This window comes from Acomys minous (assembly GCF_964271855.1).
Source record: "Acomys minous genome assembly, chromosome: 10".
In the NCBI taxonomy this organism is placed as follows: domain Eukaryota; kingdom Metazoa; phylum Chordata; class Mammalia; order Rodentia; family Muridae; genus Acomys; species Acomys minous.
In genome coordinates, this window is record NC_140491.1 from 48,716,623 (window position 1) to 48,738,673 (window position 22,051).

General features: G+C 41.6%; 1 protein-coding gene across 8 annotated transcripts in view; it reads left to right on the top strand.

Annotated features, from left to right (window-relative positions):
• Positions 1 to 393: 393 nt before the first annotated feature.
• The window catches only part of MTMR3 (myotubularin related protein 3), a 92,067-nt gene continuing 70,409 nt past the window's right edge, over positions 394 to 22,051 (top strand). For 4 of the 8 annotated variants that reach the window (XM_084798677.1, XM_084798676.1, XM_084798682.1 and 1 more), the window contains exon 1: positions 394 to 659. The gene's annotated coding sequence lies outside the window, so the exon portion shown is untranslated. The remainder of the gene's footprint in view (positions 660 to 22,051) is intronic. The other 4 variants (XM_084798680.1, XM_084798683.1, XM_084798679.1 and 1 more) reach the window with 2 other exon arrangements.

Sequence of the window (22,051 nt, forward strand, 5' to 3'; positions counted from 1 at the left end):
GTAGTACACTATATTTACACGCACCATATTAAGTTAGCTTTATATTGACTATGCCTGCTGAGGAAATAATATCACTACTGTTCTGTTTTAATAGAAAGTAGAGTAAGCTGAAGTGCTTACTCTAGGTCCACTAGGTTAGGAAAGATTCCTGAGAATCTTTCTAGTCCTTGTTTTCCTTTTTCTTAATTTGTAACGGTTCTTCTATTTACTTCCCATTTTTTCTATCCTTTTTTTTCCGTCTGTCTCCTCCGGGAGCTTTTCTGCAGCCCCTTTCCAGCCAACCTGCAGCCCCACCCACTTCCTGGGGCGTGACCAAGGCGCCAGGCCCCGCCCCCGCCCGTCCCGTGACCGCAGGCCTACTTCTCCCTCCCTCCCCGCCCCCGCCCCGACCGCGGACAGCGCGCCCGAGCGTGCGCGCGCGCCCCCGCCTTCAGCTCCGATCCGTCTCGGGAGCGCGCTCTGTGTGGCCGCTGCCGCCATGTTGTTGTGGTTGTGAGAAGGCGGCGGCGGCGGCGGCGGCGGCAGCGGCGGAGCAGCCGGCGGAGACGCTCCAAGCGGCCCAGGCGCTGCCCCCCACCCCCCGCCGACCCTGGCTGGCAGCCTCGTGGGGTGGCGGAGGAGGCCGTGCGGTGGCGGGCCTCGCCATGTCCTGCCGTCTGGTAAGAAGACCACCCCACCGGCTCCGGTGGCGAGGAGGTGCTGGAGGAGGGGCGGGCCTGGGCCGGGTGCGGCGGCTGTCACCGGCCGGGGAGGCGGCAGCGGCGGGCGGACGGCCGGGGTGGGACGCGGCCTCCCGGGACAAGTTCTCGGAGTGGAGCGCTGAGGTCCGGCCGGGCGACGCGGGGGAGGCGGGGTCGGTCGCGGAGCTCGGCGGCCATCCTGAACCTGGCGGGCCATAGCGCTCGGATTGTTGGGCGCTACCCGTGGAGGCGCCCCGGAAAATGCTCGTGGGCCCCGGGGAGGTGAGCGTGTGGCCTGAGCCCCTGGCCGAGTCTCTGAGAGTCCTCCTCTGTGTCGAGAGGCCTGAGGTCGTGTTGTTGGGACCCGCGGGCGAGCCGTGCGGGCCTCAGCCTGACTGCAGCAGGGCATCTTCCTGACCTGGTGGGACTTGAAGGGGAGCGAAGGTTCTGGAGTGGTTGAAGGAGCTCAGGGAGCACTGGTCAGATAGCTCTGCAAAAGATGAGAGTGTTCTTTCTTTGGTAGAAATGGTGCCGGATGTATTGCATTTAATGACCCGAGTTGATATTGTTGGGGCCAGAAAACTTACTTCAAAATTTATGAAGTAGAGTTTGCGCACTCTGTTAGGCACCCTGGAGTCTGCTCGGCTCACTTGTGAGTCTTACACAGGGACTTCTGTAAGGTCGTCTTCAGACTGAGGTTTACATTTTTACTCTTCTTACTATCTTGACATCCACTTGGCCTTTTGACATTTAATTTTCTGTGTTGTGTGCGTATATCCTTGTAGTGGAGGCTCAGCTTCGTTTCCCATAATGTAAATAGTGAGCCGTCAGAGGTTATGATTGAATGATAGATGATTTAAAATGAAAAAAAAATTTTTTTGTTTTGAGACAGGGTTTCACTTCGTAGCCTTGGCTGTGCTGGACTCACTTTGTAGACCAGGCTGGCCTTGAACAGAAGATGATTCTTTATCAAAATGATTCTGTTTGTAGGGATGGGAAGGAGATTCTTTGAGATTCTGAGATGGTTTAGTATGGCACGAGACATATACTCTGTTTTTCCTTGGAGACCAAATAATGCGCGTTGGTGGCCAATGAAAGACTTCTTTTCCATGACTTGAGTGAGTAGAAGAGTTTAAGAGTTTATAGAATGACAGACGTTTTGGGTAAACGCCATGCTGTATGTTATTATGCGAAGTTTGGAAGCTTCTAGAAGGTTAGATTGATTGCCCGTGAAGACCTCTTTCACCGCTACCATTTTTACATTTAGGGAGCCCTGAGCAGAGTAGTGAATTTGTTCACAAGATAGTAGAACACAGTTTTACCAAATTCGATGCTGTCTGACTGAAGGCATGTCCAGAGATACACGCCAGAACCTAGAAGAGTCAGGCATGAAGTCCGCTTCCTGCCCAGAGAGGGGTCCTGGAGGTGCTCCCTAACATGCCAGCATTGTCGTCACTCCCGAGCCATCTGACTCAGGTTTCTAGTAAAGTGGAGGGTAGCAGGGTGTGTTACAGTCATTTGAGACCAGGGTTATGAACCTGGAAGGTGTACTGTGGGTTGTGAAAAGTTCTTGAAATCTGCCCCAGGCTGTGAGGCGTGGTAAAGTCAGTTTAAAAACCCGCTTACAGTCCTGGTTAATACTTCCTGTGGTAGAGTGGAATTCGGAGTTATCAAGGGATGTCTTCGTAATATCAGAAGTGTGTGTTGAGGATTGTTACAATCTTGGAAGAGGTGAAAGAAACTGTTGTAGTTGCATAGGGTTGAACCCTGTCATATCACAGTAAGATTTTTAGAGAGGTACACTCAGTTCACTGAAGACCAGGGCCTTGTCTTGTTTTGTTTCCTGATATCTCCCAAGCACTTAGCATAGTTCTCAGAATTTTCTTTCTTTCTTTTTTTTTTTTTTTTAAGCAAATGAATAGTACTGGTGTGAGAAACCCAAGTGTTAGTTATTAAGAATTACTTGATGTCTTACACTGAAGAGTGTTCATTCCTTGCAACTTTGACTTTTCCTTAAGAGACTCTCTTTTCTGTAGACTGTGAGTCTTAATGTATTGAAAACTTCAGGTGTTAATACATTTTATTTATTTTAGAGGTGGGATGGACTGATGGGAAATTCTGCACTGGGAGACAGATCTGGGTTATGATTTCATTTGTGGCATTAATTGCTTTTGGGATATTCTCTGAATTTGTATCACTTTATCAACGTAATTTAGAGCTCCCACTGAGACCAAATTTTTGCACGCTTTAAATAATTTTTTTTCCTGCCTCTGGGATTAAAGGGGTGCACCACCATGCCGGGTTCCTTCCCCTGCAACAGGGTTTCTCTCTCCCCGCCCCCCTTTCTCTCTCTCAATTTATTTAAAAGATAGAACTCCTCAGGCTAAAAATTGCTAGGAATTTGAGACCACTGTGGGCCGCATAAACAAGTGCCACATTAGGCACTTTAGGGCTTCATAGTATGACCCTGCCTTAAAAAGTGAAAACCTTCGGGTGGTCGCGCACGCCTTTAATCCCAGCACTGGGGAATCAGAGGCATGCGGATTGCTGTGAGTTTGAGACCAGCATGGTCTACAAAGAGAGTTCCAGGACAGCCAGGGCTGTTACACAGAGAAATGTTGTCTTGAAAAACTGGAAACAAACAAACAAACAAAAACAAAAAACCAGAAGCAGGAGAGAAGGCTCACTGGGTGAAGACACCGAGTTTGATCCCTGGACGCATGTGGTTGAGGAGAGAACAAAAGTTGTCTTCTGGCCTCCACATGCATGCAGTGGTGCACACACGCCTTCAATCCCAGCACTCGGGAGGCAGAGGCAGGTGGATCGCCGAGTTCGAGGCCAGCCTGGTCTACAAAGCAAGTCTAGGGCAGCCAAGGCTACACAGAGAAACTTTGTCCCGAAAAACCAAAAAATAAAATAAAATAATAAACAAACTCCTTTTTGTTTAAAAAAAGTATTGTGTCTTGGGCTTTGCTTTTAGCTTATGGATCTTACATGTTTTCCAAAAGTACTCTGGAAATTGAGTGCATGTTGCAACTATGCAGAAATAACATGCCTATGCTGTTGTAATTCTCTTCATGTTGAAATCAAGTCAAGTTTCACAGAGGGAACTTCATAATCTGGTGTGAAGGCCCAATACTAAGAATGTTTTGGGAGAAGTTTGTGCACTCTATATGTCTAGTTTTTTTTTTTTTTTAATTTTTAACAGATTACCCAGTTCTGTAATTTTAAATGGTGGATTTGTTTTTAAGTTTTAGAAATAAAATTTATTTGTGCGTATGAGTGTGGGTGCAACATGGTGCACATGTGTAGGTCAGAGGACAGTTTGTCGGAGTTGACTCTCCATCATGTGGGTCCTGAAGATGGAGCACAGCTTGTGAGGGCTGTCTGTCACTGCCTCTATCCCCTGAGCTACCTCCCTAGACGGCCTGTGGTGAATGTCTGTGTACCATCATAATCAGTGAAACATTGACTTAAAATTGAGTATGAGGGCACAGCTATATTGCATTGAACTAGGGTTCCCAGTAATTCAAGACTGCTACTACAGTTATTAACATGTCATTGCTATTTTTAATCTTTTTTGATCTTGATACTGGCGTGCGTTCATTTTCATTTTTGTGCTGTATCTAGAAACTAAATAATACCTTTAAAGTTCATATTTCTATCCTACACTAAAAATGAAAATTATTAGCTGGGGTTGGTGGTGCACACCTATAATCCCAGCACTCGGGGAGGCAGAAGTAGGCGGATTTCTTTGAGTTTGAGGACAGCTAGGGCTACACAAAGAAACCCTATCTCCCCTCCCTTCCCCAGTAGCCATAGTTGGCTTGTGTGCAGAAGTAAACCATGAGTATGTTAAATGCAGAATTTTAAATGTGACTGATAAGGCAACAGAAGTGGGGAAACCTTTCAGCACTTGCATCTGTTAATAGAAATGCTTGTGGGGTTGCAGGAGCTCCAGGAGAGTGGATCTCATCTTGTAGGGTGAGCCCTGGTTGGGCCTTGCTACTGAACTGAAGTAAAACTCATCAATTCAGTGCCCATAAGGACCAGGCTGAATAGGCTTAACTGTATTTGATCCATTTTCTTACTTTGGAGCTGTGGTGGAAGGTGGTTGGACCAAAGAGCTTAGCATGTTCTGTGTAAAGTTTTAGAGCTGTGTTTTTGATCCTTTCTTAATAAAATTTTTTATTTTATGTGCATGTGTGTATACTATGCATGTGCAGGAGCCTGTGGAGGTCAGAGAGATGTCAGATCCCCTGGAGCTGGAGTTATAGATGATTATGAGGCTTCATGTGGTTTCTGGGAACCAAACTCAGGTCCTCTGCAATTTCACCAGCCCCAGAACTGTGTTTTCTAAATGGCAAGTGCCATAATACAGGGTAATGAAATCAGTGTGGTTACTTTAAAAAAGCACTAAAAATTAGTACATTGCTAATGGTAATATTGTTGATTTGGGAACTGTGTTTATTATTATCTAAATTTATACTGGGCGTGGCATACCCTTTTAATCCCAGCACTCTGGAAGCAGAGGCATAAGGAGGGCATCCTGTTCTACATAGTGACCTCCACGCCATGCGTGTTCATGGATATGCACAGGTACACAAAGGCTAGAAGTTAACCCACTGTGTTCTTGAGACAGTCTCTCATTGGGCCCAGTGTTCTGTAGTTGGATTGGTCTAAGCTGACTAGCCAGCTAGCTGGCCTTCCAGCTCCAAAGAGCTACCAGTTTATAACTCTTCCCCTATACTGGGATTACAAGCATGTGCCACCAACACACAGCGTATTAGGTGGTTTCTGGGGATTTAACGCAGGTCCTCCTGAAGCCCTTTTCCTATTGAGCTATCTCCATAGCCTCACCAGTTATAAAGTTACAACTTGTTTTTGTGTCTCTGTATGTGTTCATGTGCAAGTATGGGTGTAGGTGGGCACATGCAGATACCACAGAGTGCATGTAGAGGTCAGGGGACAACTTGCTGAAGTCAGTTCTCTCCACTTTTTTGGTCCCAAGGATTCAACTAAGATTGTCATGTCGCTCTTCACAGCAGGCTTCTGCACCTACTGAACTATCTTGCTGACTTAAAATTGAAATTTCTTTTCTTCTCAGTGTAAAAATAATTTCATTCATGTATAACATTGTACTTTGCATTTAAATTTATTTACCCATTGTCCTTTTGTTCCCCCCTTCCTATGGTGGACTTTTTCCCACCTCTTCTGATTTCATGCTTTCACGTCGTGTGTGTGTGTGTGTGTGTGTGTGTGTGTGTGTGTTTGTGTGTGTGTGTACACATATATAGATACACACATACATATACATATATATATATACTTATATATGCCATGTATACACATACACATGTTAAATTTAAATTGCATGGGGGGATGAAAGACATTATTTACCTTCCCCCCCTTTTTCCCCTCGTCTCTCCTCATACAGTTCTATTTTAAAATAAAGTTATTTGTGATCATAAATGTAGTACATGTTCATTGTAAAAACCCCACAAGATGCTGGGTATAGTGGTGCACATGTGAAATCTCAGCACTTGGGAGGTGAATGTAGAGGATCAGCTACCTTTATCTACATAATGAATTTAAAGCCTGCTTGGGCTACAGGAGATTCTGCCTGAAAAAGCAAACAATCAAAACACATTCCCAACCCCAAGCAGCCCACCCAATGCCAAACCAGTTGAACCATTCCAGAATACATAAAGATAGAGATGGTCTATATGACTTGAATGTAGTTCTAACTCTTTCATTATCCATTATCCATTGGAATACTTAGAAGAAAAGTTTTCTATGTGAAGTTTATATTCTCATAGTGGGTAGTTAGTATTCTGTAATCATAGTTTACAATACTTTGTTGTTAATTTACATTGCTTTCTTTTTTCTTTTTCTTTCTTTCTCTTTCTTTCTTTCTTTTTTTTTTTTTTGAAACAAGGTTTTTCTGTGTAGCCTTGGCTGTCCTGGGCTCACTTTGTAGATCAGGCTGGTCTCAAACTCACAGAGATCCACCTGCTTCTGCCTCCCAAGTGCTGGGATTAAAGGTGTGTGCGCCACCACTGCCTGGCCCCCCCCCCTTTTTTTTTAAAACAGCGCTGTGATGAACTTGTATGGATATTTTTCTTTCTTTCTTTCTTTTCTTTCTTTCTTTTCTTTTCTTTTCTTTTTTTTTGTATTTTGTTTTACGAGACAGGGTTTCTCTGTGTAGCCTTGGCTGTCCTGGACTCGCTTTTGTAGACCAGGCTGGCTTTGAACTCACAGCGATCCACCTGCCTCTGCCTCCTGAGTGCTGGGATTAAAGGCATGCGCCACCATGCCTGGCCTGATATTTTTCTGAAGTATTTTTCTTATACTTGTAAGTTTGCTTATTAGGTCAAAGGGTATGCTTTTTTGTTTTTTGTTTTCTTCTTTTCTGGCTATTCAATCAAGAGCCTTGAACAATGCTTAGAGCCTCCATCCCTTGAAATAGAGGTCTTTTCAAATTTGGATATGTTGAAGGTATCATATTGATAGGATGGATGTCTTCATTTTTCATCAACATGTTACAACCTATTTTCACACATCCCTATTAGTAATTTACCACATAGCTTATAATTGTAACATTAAAGTGGATTAGAACTTACTCTTTTTTCAGCACTAAGACTTAACCTCTATAGTTTAACTGTGGAGGGGTAAAGATGAGTTAAGAAACAAAGTAGTACTTAAGGCCTCTGGTGTTGAGGCTTTTTGATTGCTTGCCCCATCAATAGAAAAGTGTGAGAACCAATCTTTAATACCTTAGTGTTTAATTTACAAACTATGTATTTGCGCTTTATGAAATGGAAGTCACAAAATGAACAAGGATGAGAGTTATAAATGAAGCTCAAATCCCTTTTTCTTTCACCCAGTGGAGCATCTTTGGGTTCCTCTTGAGGTATATTGTATTTTGTTCTGGCTGTCAGTGCTTAAGATTTCTAAGATGGCCAGGCAGAGGCAGGGCAATCACTATGAGTTCAAGGCCAGCCTGGTCTACAAAGAGAGTTTCAGGACAGCTAAAAACCAGAAAACAACAACAACAAACAAACAACCCCCCCACCAGGATGGAAATTCTTTTTTCTTTTTCTTTTTCTTTTTTTTGAGACAGTCTTTCAACCGTGTGACTGGCTAGGCTGAAAGAATGGCTGTGTAGACTGCTAGTCTGGGCTGGAACTCACAGAGACCCACGTGCCTCTGTTTCTCATGGGCATTTCTGCAGTTTTACAAATAGTTCTGCTTAGTTGGATTATGATAATTTATATAAAGTGCCCCATGCTCTTGAAAGTCATATTTGTATAAGAGTAATATACACCTAAATCACCAACTTGATGCTTTTTGTGATTTTTGACTAACTGAATTAAAGAGACAGACCATGTGATATAGAGAACAGTATAAACAGTCTGCTGCTTTAGGAAGAATAGATACTATGTGGAGTGGCATACTGTCAGGAAAGCAGTTCTGCTGCAGCACATCCTTATTCTTCTAAGGGTTTGGGTTTTGGCCCTCTTACCTCTCTCCTTCCTCTCCTGCTGTCTCTATCTCCCTCTCTGTCTCTCTGTTTCTCTCTGGGGTACCCCCTTTCCTGCTCCTCCATGCTCGTCCGTCCTTCCTTCCTTCCTTCCTTCCTTCTTTCTTTCTTTCTTTCTTTCTTTCTTTCTTTCTTTCTTTCTTTCTCTTTTTTGGTTTTTCCAGACAGGTTTCTCTGTGTAGTCTTGGCTGTCCTGGACTCACTTTGTAGACCAGGCTGGCCTTGAACTCATAGGGATCCGCCTGCCTCTGCCTCCCGAGTGCTGGGATTAAAGGGGTGTGCCACCATGCCTGGCTTTTTTTTGGTTTTTCAAGACAGGGTTTCTCTGTGTAGCCTTGGCTGTCCTGTACTCCCTTTGTAGACCAGGCTGGCCTAGAACTCACAGAGATCCACCTGCCTCTGCCTCCTGAGTGCTGGCATTAAAGGCCTTTACCACCATGTCCAGCCCACATTTTTATTTCTTTGGACAGATCATATAATTTATCTGGACCTCTTGATTTTTCTGTGCAACAGGGATAACATTTAAATATTTTGTAAAGTGATTAGGTAAAATTATAGGACTTTCTAATAGTATTTCTAGACAGGCATTTGTTTGGGTCATTGAATGTACTTACAGAGCAGGATTGTAGTTTATAGTAAAGTGACTGAGTCAAGGCCACACAGCTGATAATTATTAATGTCATTCATTTATTTTATCGTAATATCTAGTAAGGCTTACTTAAACAAAGCAAGCACTGACCTAAGTAACATTTATTTACTCTCGACTGTCTAAGTTTAATTATTGGAATCAGAATTGGGAGAGGAGCCTCATGATTTGACTACCGTTATGACTCTGGAGAAATTATATTAATATTTTGGGTTTTTTTAGTTTTTAGAGACATGATCTCACTGGTATCCCTGGCGGGTTTGGATTTGTGTAAACCAAGCTGACCTTAAACTCAGAGATCTGCCTGCCTCTGCCTCCTGAATTCTGAGGATTCTTGACTAAACTAAATTTCCTCTAAAACTACTAAGATTTGGATGTCTGTATAATTTCTTCCTTCCTTCCTTCCTTCCTTCCTTCCTTCCTTCCTTCTTTCTTTCTTTCTTTCTTTCTTTCTTTCTTTCTTTCTTTCTTTCTCCAAGACAGGGTCTCTCTGTGTAGCTTTGGCTGTCCTGGACTTGCTTTGTAGACCAGGCTGGCCTTGAACTCACAGCAGTCTACCTGCCTCTGCCTTCCGAGTGCTGGGATTAAAGGCACGCGCCACCACGCCCGACTTGTAATTTTCTTTTAAGAATAAGTTTATTGGGGCTAGAGAGATGGCTCAGAGATTAAGAGCACTGAATGGTCTTCCAAAGGTCCTGAGTTCAATCCCCAGCACTCACATGGTGGCTCACAACCATCTACCCTGAGATCTGATGCCTTCCTCTGGCATGCATGCAGAACACTGTATAAAAAATAGACAAACAAGTCTTTAAAAAAAAGAATATGTTTATTTATATTTAATCCTAAAGGAAGTTGTGACTGAGTTACAAACATTCTTTAGATTTCTAGGCAAAATATATGATGGGAAAAAGTCCATCCTTTTATCTCCCCCCCCCCCCCCCCCCCGAGACAGGGTTTCTCTTTGTAGCATTGGCTGTCCAGAACTTGCTTTGTAGACCAGGCTGGCCTCGAACTCACATCGATCCCTTGCCTCTGCCTCCCAAGTGCTGGGATTAAAGGCGTGAGCTACCATGCCTGGCTAAATCCGTCATTCTTGTTTTTATTTCAATATCTGGTTCTAGTTTTGGAAATAATTGAGATTCTATCACATCCATGGTTCCATGGTTTAAAAATCTTCTTTACAAAGATACACTTTACATACGGAAATGTGGTTCTGTATTATGATCAAGAAGGAATAGTTTCATTATCTCAAACAACTTTTAAAAATATTTATTTATTTATACAGTATTCTGCCTGCATGTGTGCCTACCTGCCAGAAGAGGGCACTGCATCCCATTATAGATGGTTATGAGCTGGGAATTGAACTCAGGACCTTTGGAAGAACAGCCAGTGGTCTTAACCTCTGAACCTGCAGCCCTCAGACAATTTTCTTATGGTCCTTTGTGTAGTTAGTCTGGCCTCTGGCTACTTATTTTGTCTTTATGGCTTTGTCTATTTTAGAATTCTATAATATGGATCATGGGGCATGTAGCATTTATTTATTTATTTTTAATTTATTGTTGTTGTTGTTGTTATTTATTAGTTTAGGTTTTTCAAGACAGAGTTTCTCTATGTAGCCTTGGCTGTCCTGGACTCGTTTGTAGGCCAGGCTGGCCTCGAACTCACAGAGATCTACCTGCCTCTGCCTCCCGAGTGCTGGGATTAAAGGCATGTGCTACCACGCCCAGCTGTATGTCCATGTCCCGTCCGTCGTCCCCCCCCCCCCCCCAAGACAGGGTTTCTCTGTGTAGCCTTGCCTGTCCTGGACCTGCTTTGTAGACCAGGTTGGCTTCGAACTCACAGCGATCGCCTGCCTCTGCCTCCCGAGTGCTGGGATTATAGGCGTGCGCCACTACGCCCAGTTGTATGTCCATGTTTTATGATGAAAAAGTAAGTACCTGAGGTTGAGGAGATAGCTCATTTGGAAGAGTGCTTGATAGAATTTATGCAGGTCTGAAAGATCTGAGTTTGGATACCTATCATCCACATATAAAAGCCAGGTGTGCAAGTGTCTGTCATCTCAGTGCTGGGAGAAGCAAAGGACCTCACTGGTAAACAAGCCTAGTGGAATCATTGGGTTCTGGATTCAGTGAGAGAGCCTGTCTCAGAAAATAAAGTGGAGAGTAACCGAGGAAGACATACTGACCTGGCCTCTACATATTTGTACACACAAATACAATATCTACCTTTTATGTTTGTTTGTTTTTTAAGACAGATTCTTTTGTGTAGCTTTGGCTGTCCTGAAACGCACTCTGTAGATCAGGCTGGCCTCTGCCTCCTGTTCAGAGTACTGGGATCGAAGGCGTGCACCACCACCACCTGCCTCTGACCCACCTTTCTGATGCTGTGACATGACATCTATGAATGTGCTGGGGCATACTCGGAACTGTTCTGGGACAGGTGTGTGAGCCTCAGGTTGGATATGTCTGGATGCTAGACCGTCTGTAACTTTACCACAGGATCTGAAAAGGCTGCTAATTTTTATGGAATATTGTTAGTTGCTTAGGACAATAACCTGTTTATATGAGTATTCTTTTTTGGGGGGGAGGGTTTCGAGACAGGGTCTCTCTGTGTTAACCTTGGCTGTCCTGGACTTGCTTTGTAGACCAGGCTGGCCTCGAACTCACATCCATCCACCTGCCTCTGCCTCCCTAGTGCTGGGGAGTATTCTTTTTTTTTTTGTTTTTTGAGATAGGGTTTCTCTGTGTAGCCTTGGCTGTCCTGGACTTGTTTTGTAGACCAGGCTGGCCCCAAACTCAGAACTTACATTGACCTGCCAGCCTTTGCTTCCTGAGTACTGGGATTATAAGCATGTGCCACCATGCCCCATGGTAGACCCATTTTCTTAAAATTTCATCGGTGTCAGTATTTCTTGAGAACATAACTGTATGTTGAGGATTGAACCCAGGATCTTGAACATGAAAAGCAAATGCTATATTTGTATGTTAGAGGGTCGTATGATTTATGATTTGGTGCTTGGACCCTTTTGTTTGCATAAAGTGGTTTAAGATAATGCTTTTTGGGGGCTGGAGAGATGGCTCAGAGGTTAAAAGCACTGCTTGCTTTTTCCAAAGGTCCTGAGTTCAGTTCCCAGCAACTACATGGTGGCTTACAACCATCTATAATGAGATCTGGTGCCCTCTTCTGGTGTACATGCAGGCAAAACACTGTATACTTAATAAATAAGTAAATCTTTAAAAAAAGAAAAGATTAAAAAAAAAGTATTCTAACTTAAATGCAAGCTGTTTGAATTACTTCTTAGGGACTATTTTGCCTTTATTATAAAATTATTAAATAGAATTACATAGTTTAGAGTTACATAGTTTATATATCCTAAAAATATCTAGAATTTTTATTTTTGTTATATATGTATAGCTTATTCATCTTGGGTATTAAATAAATTTTTATGTTTTTGATGAAGACTTTATTTACTAAAACTTCATAAGTGCATGTGTATTTCCCCACTCCCCCTCCTTTTTTAAATGGGATTTTCTATGCAGTTATCCATGTCTTCTCTCTATGTAGTACAAGCTGGCCTTGAATTCAGAGATCTGCCTGCTTCTGCTGTCTGAGTGCTGGAATTAAAATATGTGCCACTATGGCTGGTTTTAAAGGGAGGTAGAGCAGGCGGATCACTGAGTTCGAGGCCAGCCTGGTCTACAAAGTGAGTCCAGGACAGCCAAGGCTACACAGAGAAACCCTGTCTCAAATACAAAAACAAACAAAACAAAACAAAAACCAAAAACTCAACAACAACAACAACAACAAAAAACAAACCAAAAAACCCAAACCAATACAAAAAACATGTGCCACCATTCAAGGATATAGTCTTTTTGTGTTGCTTTTCAAGACAGAATTTTCTCCATGAATTTGTAGATTAGTCTGGCCTTGAATCAGAAATTTGCCTGCCTCTGCTTCCTGAGTGCTGGGGTTAAAAGTGTGGGCTACCACCACTAGGCAAGACCATAGTCTTTTTTAAAAAACACCTTTTTTTGTTTGTTTGTTTGTTTTGAGACAGGATTTCTCTGTGCGGCCTTGGCTGTTCTGGATTCACTTTGTAGACCAGGCTGACCTCGAACTCACAGTGATCCGCCTACCTCTGTCTCCCAAGTGCTGGGATTAAAGGTGTATGCCATCACTGCCCGGCTTAATGTTGTTTTTTTGTTTTTTAAAGATTTATTTATTTATTATTATTATATATAATGCTCTGCCTGCATGACAGAAGAGGACGTCAGATCACATTACAGATAGGTGTGAGCTTTCATGTGGTTGCTGGGAATTGAACTGAGGACCTTTGGAGGAGCAGTCAGTGCTCTTCACCTCTGAGCCATCTCTCCAGCCCAATGTTGAGTTTTTAAAATCAGTTAATTCAAATGTTTTTTTAAAAATAATTATATGTCCATTTAATAACAAAACTGAAACAGGCTAGGAATCCATGCTGGAGTTATGTTTTTGTGCACTGTGTAAATATTGCCTTTGTATATTCAAATGCTGGTTTCTGTGCTAGGAGGGATCTGGTTACATGCCCTTGGTGTTATTTTTAGAAAGCATCTCCTGTTTTAGTGTTTTGTAAGCATTGTTCTCCATCACCTTCTGATTGGTTAAATAAAGAGCTGAGTGGCATATAGCTAGGGCTGGAGGCAGGAATTCCAGCTGGAAGAGAGGGTCTGGGGGACCTGAGAGAGAAGTGGCCAGCTGGACAGGAAGTAAGAAGGTGCCAGGGAGACCAGCACTGAAAGGTGACAAGCCACGGGGCAGACATGGAATAATATAAATGGGCCAATAGAAGTGGTAAAGGCGTGGTGGCACAGGCCTTTAATCCAAGCACTCGTGAGGCAGAAGCAGGCGGATTTCTGTGAGTTCGAGGCCAGCCTGGTCTACAAAGTGAGTCCAGGACAGCCAAGGCTACACAGAGAAACCCTGTCTTGAAAAGAAACCAAACCAAACCAAACAAACAAACAAACAAACAAAAAAAAAAAAAGAAAAAAAAGAAAAAGAAACTAGTTGGAAACTAGAGTAACCGCAGGCCTAACGCTATTATAAATAGATGTTATTCATAGCTGAGACAGGCATAGGAAGTCCATCTGGTCTCACATACGACAGTTGAGATTCATACTGGTCATTTATTCCAGTGGAAACAAATTTCAAATTTGTTTTGTTTCAAACCAGATTTTTCTGTATAGCCCTGGCTCACTTTGTAGACCAGGCTGGCCTTGAACTCAGTCAAGGCATGCACTACCATGGCTGGCTTATTTTTTATTTTTTAAAATTTCACTTTCTCTAAAAATTATTTTTTCTTCTTTCTTCTTCCTCATCCTCCTTTTTAAAAATAAATGACATTCTCTTATAAGGTATAGGGGAGTAGACTTTCTAGCATTTCAGTGATAGTCTTGCCTGATATGAAAAAGTTAATATAATTTTTCTGTTTTCAGAGTTTATTTGCATAAAATCTACTCAAAGAAAATCAGGAAAATTTACAGGACAGTTTTGGACACTTGTATACAAGACAGCCTTGTAAAAGTCCCCTGCTTCTCTATATTACTCTTGTTTTTTACTCAAACCTTTTGTGTATGTGGGGAGGTCATATGCTAGTCAAACATTGGAGTGCCTTGCTTTGATATGCATCTGTATCCCTTGCTGGATAAGTACTTGAGGGAGTCTTGAAATGTGTTGTTTTACTCACTGTTCCTACTCTGCTAAAATATGGTTTCATGCTAAATCCAGTAGAACGCATGTTGGCAATAGTCCAGAAGCTGACTCACTAGGAGTAATGATAGGTACTTCGAAGGGAATGACCTATCCCAGGGTTTTATTTCAAAGCTTAATGCTGTGATTACCTCAGTAAAAGGCAGCCAAGAAATCAAGATGAGCTCTTTCTTGGACCTCCCGGGAGTAATGCTACACATAGGAAGCACCTTTCAGAGTAGTGTGCACTAGTCTCCCATTATGTATAGTCTTTATTTTATATATTTGCTAGGAGTTTGGGGATGGGCAATAAGTTGAGGGTTCATAATGGAGGTGGCGGCCACTGTGGGACTGAAGTACCTTTTCCCTTTTCTGGGCCTGCACAAGAATAGCCGCATGGTGACTAAGGGTTAACTCAGGAAGCTCAATGCAGATCAGTTTTCTAGAGCTAAAGGAATATACTTAGCTCAGAAGTAAGCACACGGATCATGTTCACGCCAGACACTGTAGCCTCTGTCTCCTAATTAGACAACCTGCAAGAAACCAAAGCAAGACCAGGCCCTTTGCCTATTTGCATTGCACATTTTAGGAGTAGAAATGGTTAGAAAATGAGCTTGCACCAGGTGTGGTGGCGCACACTTTTAATCCCAGCACTCTGGAGGCAGAAGCAGGAGGATGGTTGTGAGTCCAGGACAGCCAGAAATACACACAGAGAAACCCTGTCTCGAAAAAAGAAGAAGAGTAAACAAGAGACTACAGCAAGACTGAAGACTAATTAACCACATATTTTGAGATCACAAAATCTTCTAGCATACTTTTGTATTTAGAACCATAAACATGGCTGTTAAGGGTAACCTCTGATGTAACTGAATTAGCCATGTCTCCATGGTCATGGAGGTGTTCTGAATATTGCTTGGCTGTCCCAAAACCTAACATGGACAGCGTAGGACAGTTAAAGAGAAACTACACTCAGTATAGCCTTTTCCCTATCCTTAGGCTTGTAATAAAATAATTCACTACAGAGTCTGGCCTCTACAAAACTAGTCTTTTACTTTTTGTCCCCTGGGAAAACAAAGGAACACAGACCTAGATCTTTTCAGGAAAGTTCAAGGTGCTCAGTGGCCGTGACAGACAAGAAGTAAAGGAAGTGAGGAGTCACCCTTGTTCCATCTTCCGCCTTGAGATTTTCAGAACATTTTGACACCTTTGATAGTGATGTGTCCTCAACTTACATGTCCTTTTGTGCTTGGGACATAGCTCTTGAGAACATTTGGGTCCTGGGGCCAGTCCCCAGCACTGACACCTTATCCCAAGGATCAGACAAGGGTTCTGTCGGTGTGTTATCAGTCTTTAAGCAACAGCACTAATCCAGGCGTTAACCTTAAACGCAGCCATCCCTCTAATGAAAAAAGATTAATAATATTAAAGTAATCTACTTGAGAGTGGTGTGTTTTCTGCCCTTCAAGCACAGGTGTCACCGTTCGCTTGCTCTTGTACCTTGCATTGCACCATCAGTGTGTGAGGTGGTGTTAAAAGAGTCTCATTGAATGTTGGAAGCACACTACAAAGGCAGCTTCTTAATCTATGCATCTTTGGGAGTTTTAAAGCAATTTGACTCCTTGGAAAAGGAACTGTTGTAAGAGTGTGAGACTGCACCTGTATGTAAATATTTTTAGCAATAAAGCATGAGCTGAGAATGAAAAAAAAAAAAAAAAGAAAGAAAGAAAAAAGAAGAGGAGGAGGAGCTTGCTTTAGTACTGTGGAGTAGATACTAACTATTTTGGTTTTGTGGATTGGAATGATTGTACTTCCATTTTTAAATTTGATTTCATAGCCATAATTGATTTTTGGTGGTCAACTAAACTTTATAATCACTCACAAAGTTTTTTTTTTTTATTACTAGTTTGAATGTAAAATTCAGGAGCATGCCAGTTTTATGCTTAAAGCTGTTCCAGTGATAAGAAAAACACTTAGATTAATTTAAAGTATTTTTTAGAATAAGTCTGAGTATACTCAAGATTGACTCATTTTGATTGTGGTAGAACATTTGCCTTCTCGGTAAGATGTGTTACTCCTAGAAAAAGTGTTAAGCATGATACTATAATGTTTTGCTATAAAGAAGACGAAAGATTATGTTTAGCTGTTTGATGTATTTCAAGTTTACTATTTAGGAATGAAAAGTTACAGATGCGTTGCTTTAAGTATTTGCTTTAACATATTTACATTACATTTTGATTTTTTGTGTGTGTGTGTGTGTATCTCTAATTTGTAAATACATTGCCACCTTTTCTGTCATCTGACCTGGTCATTGCGTTGAAAGAAAAGAAATTCTTAGTTTCCTTTCATCTGCTTTTTCAGTCTTTTCTTTTTTAAATTTACCTTTATTTTATGTGCATTGGTGTTTTGCCTCATGTATGTATATTAATGTGAGAGTGTCACATCTTGGAGTTAGAGACAGTCGTGAGCTGCTATGTGGGTGCTGGAATTTGGGCCTGGGTCCTCTGGAAGAGCAGTCAATGCCTTTAACTGCTGAGCCATCTCTCCAGCCTCCCAGCCTTTTCTCTATGTAGTGCTTTGACAGTGGACCTTAGAAAAGTAAGTGTGGCTAGAGAGACGGTTCAATGGTTAAGAGCATTTGCTCTTGCAGATCACCTAGGTTCAGGTCTAGCACCCACATGATAGCTCACAACCATCATGAAAAATGATGAATGAAAAATTCAGGAGCATGCCAGTTTTATGGTTCAACCTATTACAAGGATAAGAAAAAATACCTAAATTACTTTAAAGTATTTTTTAGAATAAGCCTGAGTTCTAGGAGAGTAAGTTCCTTCTTATCTCTGTAGGTACCAGGCTTACACACAGTGCACATACACTCAAGCAAAACACTTACACACACGAGTAAATGAGTCTAAGAAGCAAACCAAAACAGCAAACCTCAAACAAGTCATTCGTTTAGTTACAGCATACAGGGGATATTGAACGCAGCACTCTGGTACTGAGGCCTTAGCTGCCCTTTTGTTTTTGAATTGGCTCTGCATGTATTTGGTCCTTACGATTTAAACCTGCATCTTTAAACTATTTATTGGTTAAGTTTGACTTGAGAAAGTTATTTATCTGTGCCTTAGTTTCCCTCTTTGTAAAACAAGGGCAATATTACCTGTCTTGTAGAGTTTTTTGTTTTGTTTTGTTTTTTGAGACAGGGTTTCTCTGTGTAGCCTTGTCTGTCCTGGACTTAATTTGTAGATTAAGCTGGCCTTGAACTCACAGTGACCTGCCTACTTCTGCCTCTCCGAGTGCTGGGATTACAGGTGTGTGCCACCACTCCTGGCTTTGCCTTGTAGAATCTTAAGATTGATTCATACATGATAAAGTTCTTAGAAGAATGTTCTGTACTTGTTAGCTATTATAAGCCAAGAATCTTGACTCATATTTCTCAGAGTCACTTTTGTTGACTCTGATTTTTCACAATTTAACAGGATTTTGTGTTAATAAATAATAAATTTCGCTTTGTATTTCTTTGTCATAGATAACAATTTACTGCTTATTAAATAGAACATTTTGATGAAAAAGATTTATTACTATGTATACAGTGCTCTGCCTGTATGTATACCTGCAGGGCAGAAGAAGGCATCAGATAAAATTTAGATGGTTGTGAGCCACCATGTGGTTGCTGGGAATTGAACTCAGGACCTCTGGAGGAGCAGTCAGTGCCCTTAACCTCTGAGCCATCTCTCCACCCCTCCATTAAAAAAAAAAACATTTAGTAGAATTATTGTTATTTCTAGATCTTATCTTTTTTGTTTTGTTTTGTTTTTGTTTTTTGAGACAGGGTCTCTCTCTGTGTAGTCTTGGCTGTCCTGGACTCATTTTGTAGACCAGGCTGGCCTCGAACTCTGCCTCCCAAGTGCTGGGATTAAAGGAGTGCGCCACCACACCCGGCTTGAGAGATGGCTCAGTGGTTAAGAGTCCTTGCAGCTTTCTTTTCTTTGGTTCTTTTTTTTTTTTAGTTTTTCAAGGCAGGATTTCTCTGTTATCTTGGCAGTCCTAGACTTTGTAAACCATGCTGGCCTCAAACCCACAGAGATCTGACTGCCTCTGCCTCTGGAGTGCTGGGACTAAAGGTATGAGTTTGAAGCCAGCCTGGTCTACAAAGTGACTCTAGGACAGTCATGACTACACAGAGAAATCCTGTCTTGAAAAACAAAACAAAACAAAACAACAAAAAGAATGTGCCCAACAAGAAATCCATGATTAAGAGTAAGACTTTAGGGACACTTCAGTCATCAACAGCCAGAGCTGTTACACAGAGAAACCCTGTCTTGAACCCTCCTCTCCAAATAATGGCTATATCTTATATCCCACTAATTACATACTATTCCATATCCTATTGCCCCGTATCCTAACTAACACTATCAACTAGACCTGGTGGTATATATCTCTAAACAGTATTTAGGAGCTGGAAGCAGGATGATTAGGAGTTCAAGGTCAGTCTTGGTTCAATAGTGAGTTCAAGACCAGCCTGAAGTACATGATACCCTGTCTCAAAACAAAAGAAGTTAAAAATTAAATAGTAGCTCTAAGAAATAAAAAATTTTAGTCTAATTGTGGTTTTTCTTTATGACTGTAATTACTAGTGATGTTGGGAGTATCTTTTCTTATTGGCCTTTTATAGACATTCTTTGGAACAATGATGTGTCTTTCAAGTCTCTATTTGAGGTGCTGGCATGGTTTAGTTTTTGCCTAGGGTTGACTCTGCTGTCTTTCATAAGCACAGTGATCCTGTAGGATCAAGCCTTACCTACATGACCGCACTTAACGTTACCACAGTGAGATTGGAGGTCAGTGCAGAACACTTGAAGCTTGACGGGCCATAGAGACCATAACAAAGTCCTTTGCCCACTTTATAATTTCGCTTAGTTTTTTTTATTGGTTGAGTTGTGGAAATTTAAAAATATTTTCTGGAGCCTGAGGTCTAGGACAGCCAAGGCTACACAGAGAAACCCTGTCTCAGAAAAACAAAAACAAAACTTAAAGACAAGGTTTCACTCTGGTCTTGGCTGTCTGGAACTAACAGTGTAGCCTAGGATAGTTGGAGCTCAACAGAGATTCTCCTGCCTCCGCCTCTTGAGTTAAGAGGCATGTATCATCATGTCCTGCTAGTTTTGAATTTGAAAAAAGTTCTTACTTTTCTCTCGATTTTAAGTTGCCTATAATGAGCACTTTTAGTTTTAGTTTTGGTAGTAGCTACCAAAATAAGACGGCTTTGACTGTAGATGGACTTTTCCAAAGCTGTACAACCTGACAAGTTGCTTTGCATTAGTACCTTCCAGAGCTCATTCTCTCTCTCTCTCTCTCTCTCTCTCTCTCTCTCTCTCTCTCTCTCTCTCTCTCTCTCTCTCTCTCTCTCGGTTTCTCGAGGCAGGGTTTCTCTTGTAGTCCTGGACTCACTTAGTAGACAATAGGGTCTTTGTAAAAGAATTAAAACATAAAGCTAAACCCCTTTCTCGTCATTCTTCCTTTCCTTCCCTTTTTTTCTAGTCATCTTTGGCGGAGTCTTCTAGTATAGCTCAGGCTGGTCTGTAACTTAGTATGTTGCCCGGGTGAATCTCAAACTCAGCAGCCCTCCTGTTTCAGCCTCCCAAGAGCTGAGATTACAGCACAAGGCACCATACACACAGCTCCTTTTACACATATTTTTAGTCCTGGTCTTTTTTGCTGTCTCTCAATCCTTATATTGAGTTTCTATTTTTTTCTGCTAGTCCTCTCAGCCCTCATATGTACCCCTAATTAATGTGTAACCTTTAAAAAATAATTTATTTAAGTGTATTTTATGTATATTGATGTGAGATTTTGGAGTCCCTGGAACTGGTGTTACAGATAATTATAAGTTAACATGTGAGTGCTCGGAATTGAACCTGGATCCTGTGGAAAAGCAGCCAGTGCTTTTAACCACTGAACTATCTCTTAACCCCATAACTTTCTTTTAAGAACACACTTTTTAAAAAATGTGTCTTCTTCCTGTTGATGCATAATAGGTTATTTTCAGTTTCTGTTCTCATGCTACAGTGAAGTTTTGATTTTTAAAGGTGCCTTCAGTGAACATGGCTGAGTTCTCTGGGTTTATAAAAAGTACTAGTTATTTGGTTATTGGGCTGGAGAGATGGCCCAGTGGGTAAGAGCACTTAGTGTTCTGCAGAGGACCCAAGTTTGATACCCAGCATTCACATTAGGCAGCTTACAACTGCCTGTAACTCCTGCTCCAGGTGATGTGACGCCCTTCTGACCTCTTCCTCCTCCTCCTAGACACACACGGGCACACAGACAGACAGACAGACAGACAGACAGACAGACAGACACACACACACACACACACACACACACACACATGAAAATGGTTAAAAAAACAGTAGTAGTTATTTGATCATATTATATTTTCTAACCATAATATACTTCCAAGACAACTCTTCAAAGTAGCTGTAGCAATTTTACCACCACCAAAACTGTGCATGAGTCTGTGCTTTTTGTGTTCATTTCCCACCCCATGCCAGTGCCATTACTCAAAATTAACCAAAAGCATGCTGGCTGCTTTTTTGTTTTTGGAGACAGGATCTTGCTTGGTAGCTCAAGCTGGTCTCCAACACATGATCCTCCTGCCTTGGGCTCCTTCCTGAGGGCTATGCTTACAGTCACTAGCCATATCTGTTTGTTTGTTTGTTTGTTTGTTTTGGTTAAAAAAGTAGTTACCATCACTGTTTTAATTTGCACTTTTCTTGTTATTTAGGAGGCTGATATCTTTTTATTGTATTGGATATTTGCACTTTTATTTTTTGTCAGTTTTTTCACTCAAAACAAAATTATTAATGAATATACTCAGTTTTATAGATTATTTATTTATTGTAAGATAGCTTTCAAAAAGGGTATATTTATTATTTATTTAGATTGTTTTTTGTAACTTTAAGTACTTAATATTTTATAATATTGATAACATTTGATAAAATTGATTTTTTTGATAATATAATTACATCATGTCCTCCTTTCCTCTCTCCAAATCTCCCTTGCTTCCTTTCAAATTCATGGCCCCTTTTTCTTTGTTAACATATATATGGATATATTTTTCTTTTTTTCAAGATTTATTTATTTATTTTATGTACATGAGTGCTCTGTTTTCATGCACACCAGAAGAGGGCATCAGATCACATTATAGATGGTTGTGAGCCACCATGTGGTTGCTGGGAATTGAACTCAGGACCTCTGGAAGAGCAGCCAGTGCTCTTAACTATTGAGCCATCTCTCCAGCCCCCATGGATATATTCTTACGTATATAAATGGAACTTAGTACTTGTATGTGTCGTTTCAGGGCTGACCTCTTGGCATAGGATAACCAATTGCTGTGCTCTTGCCTGGGGAAGACGATTTCTCCTACTCTCGTCATTCCTTAGTTGCTTGTATGTAGGTCCT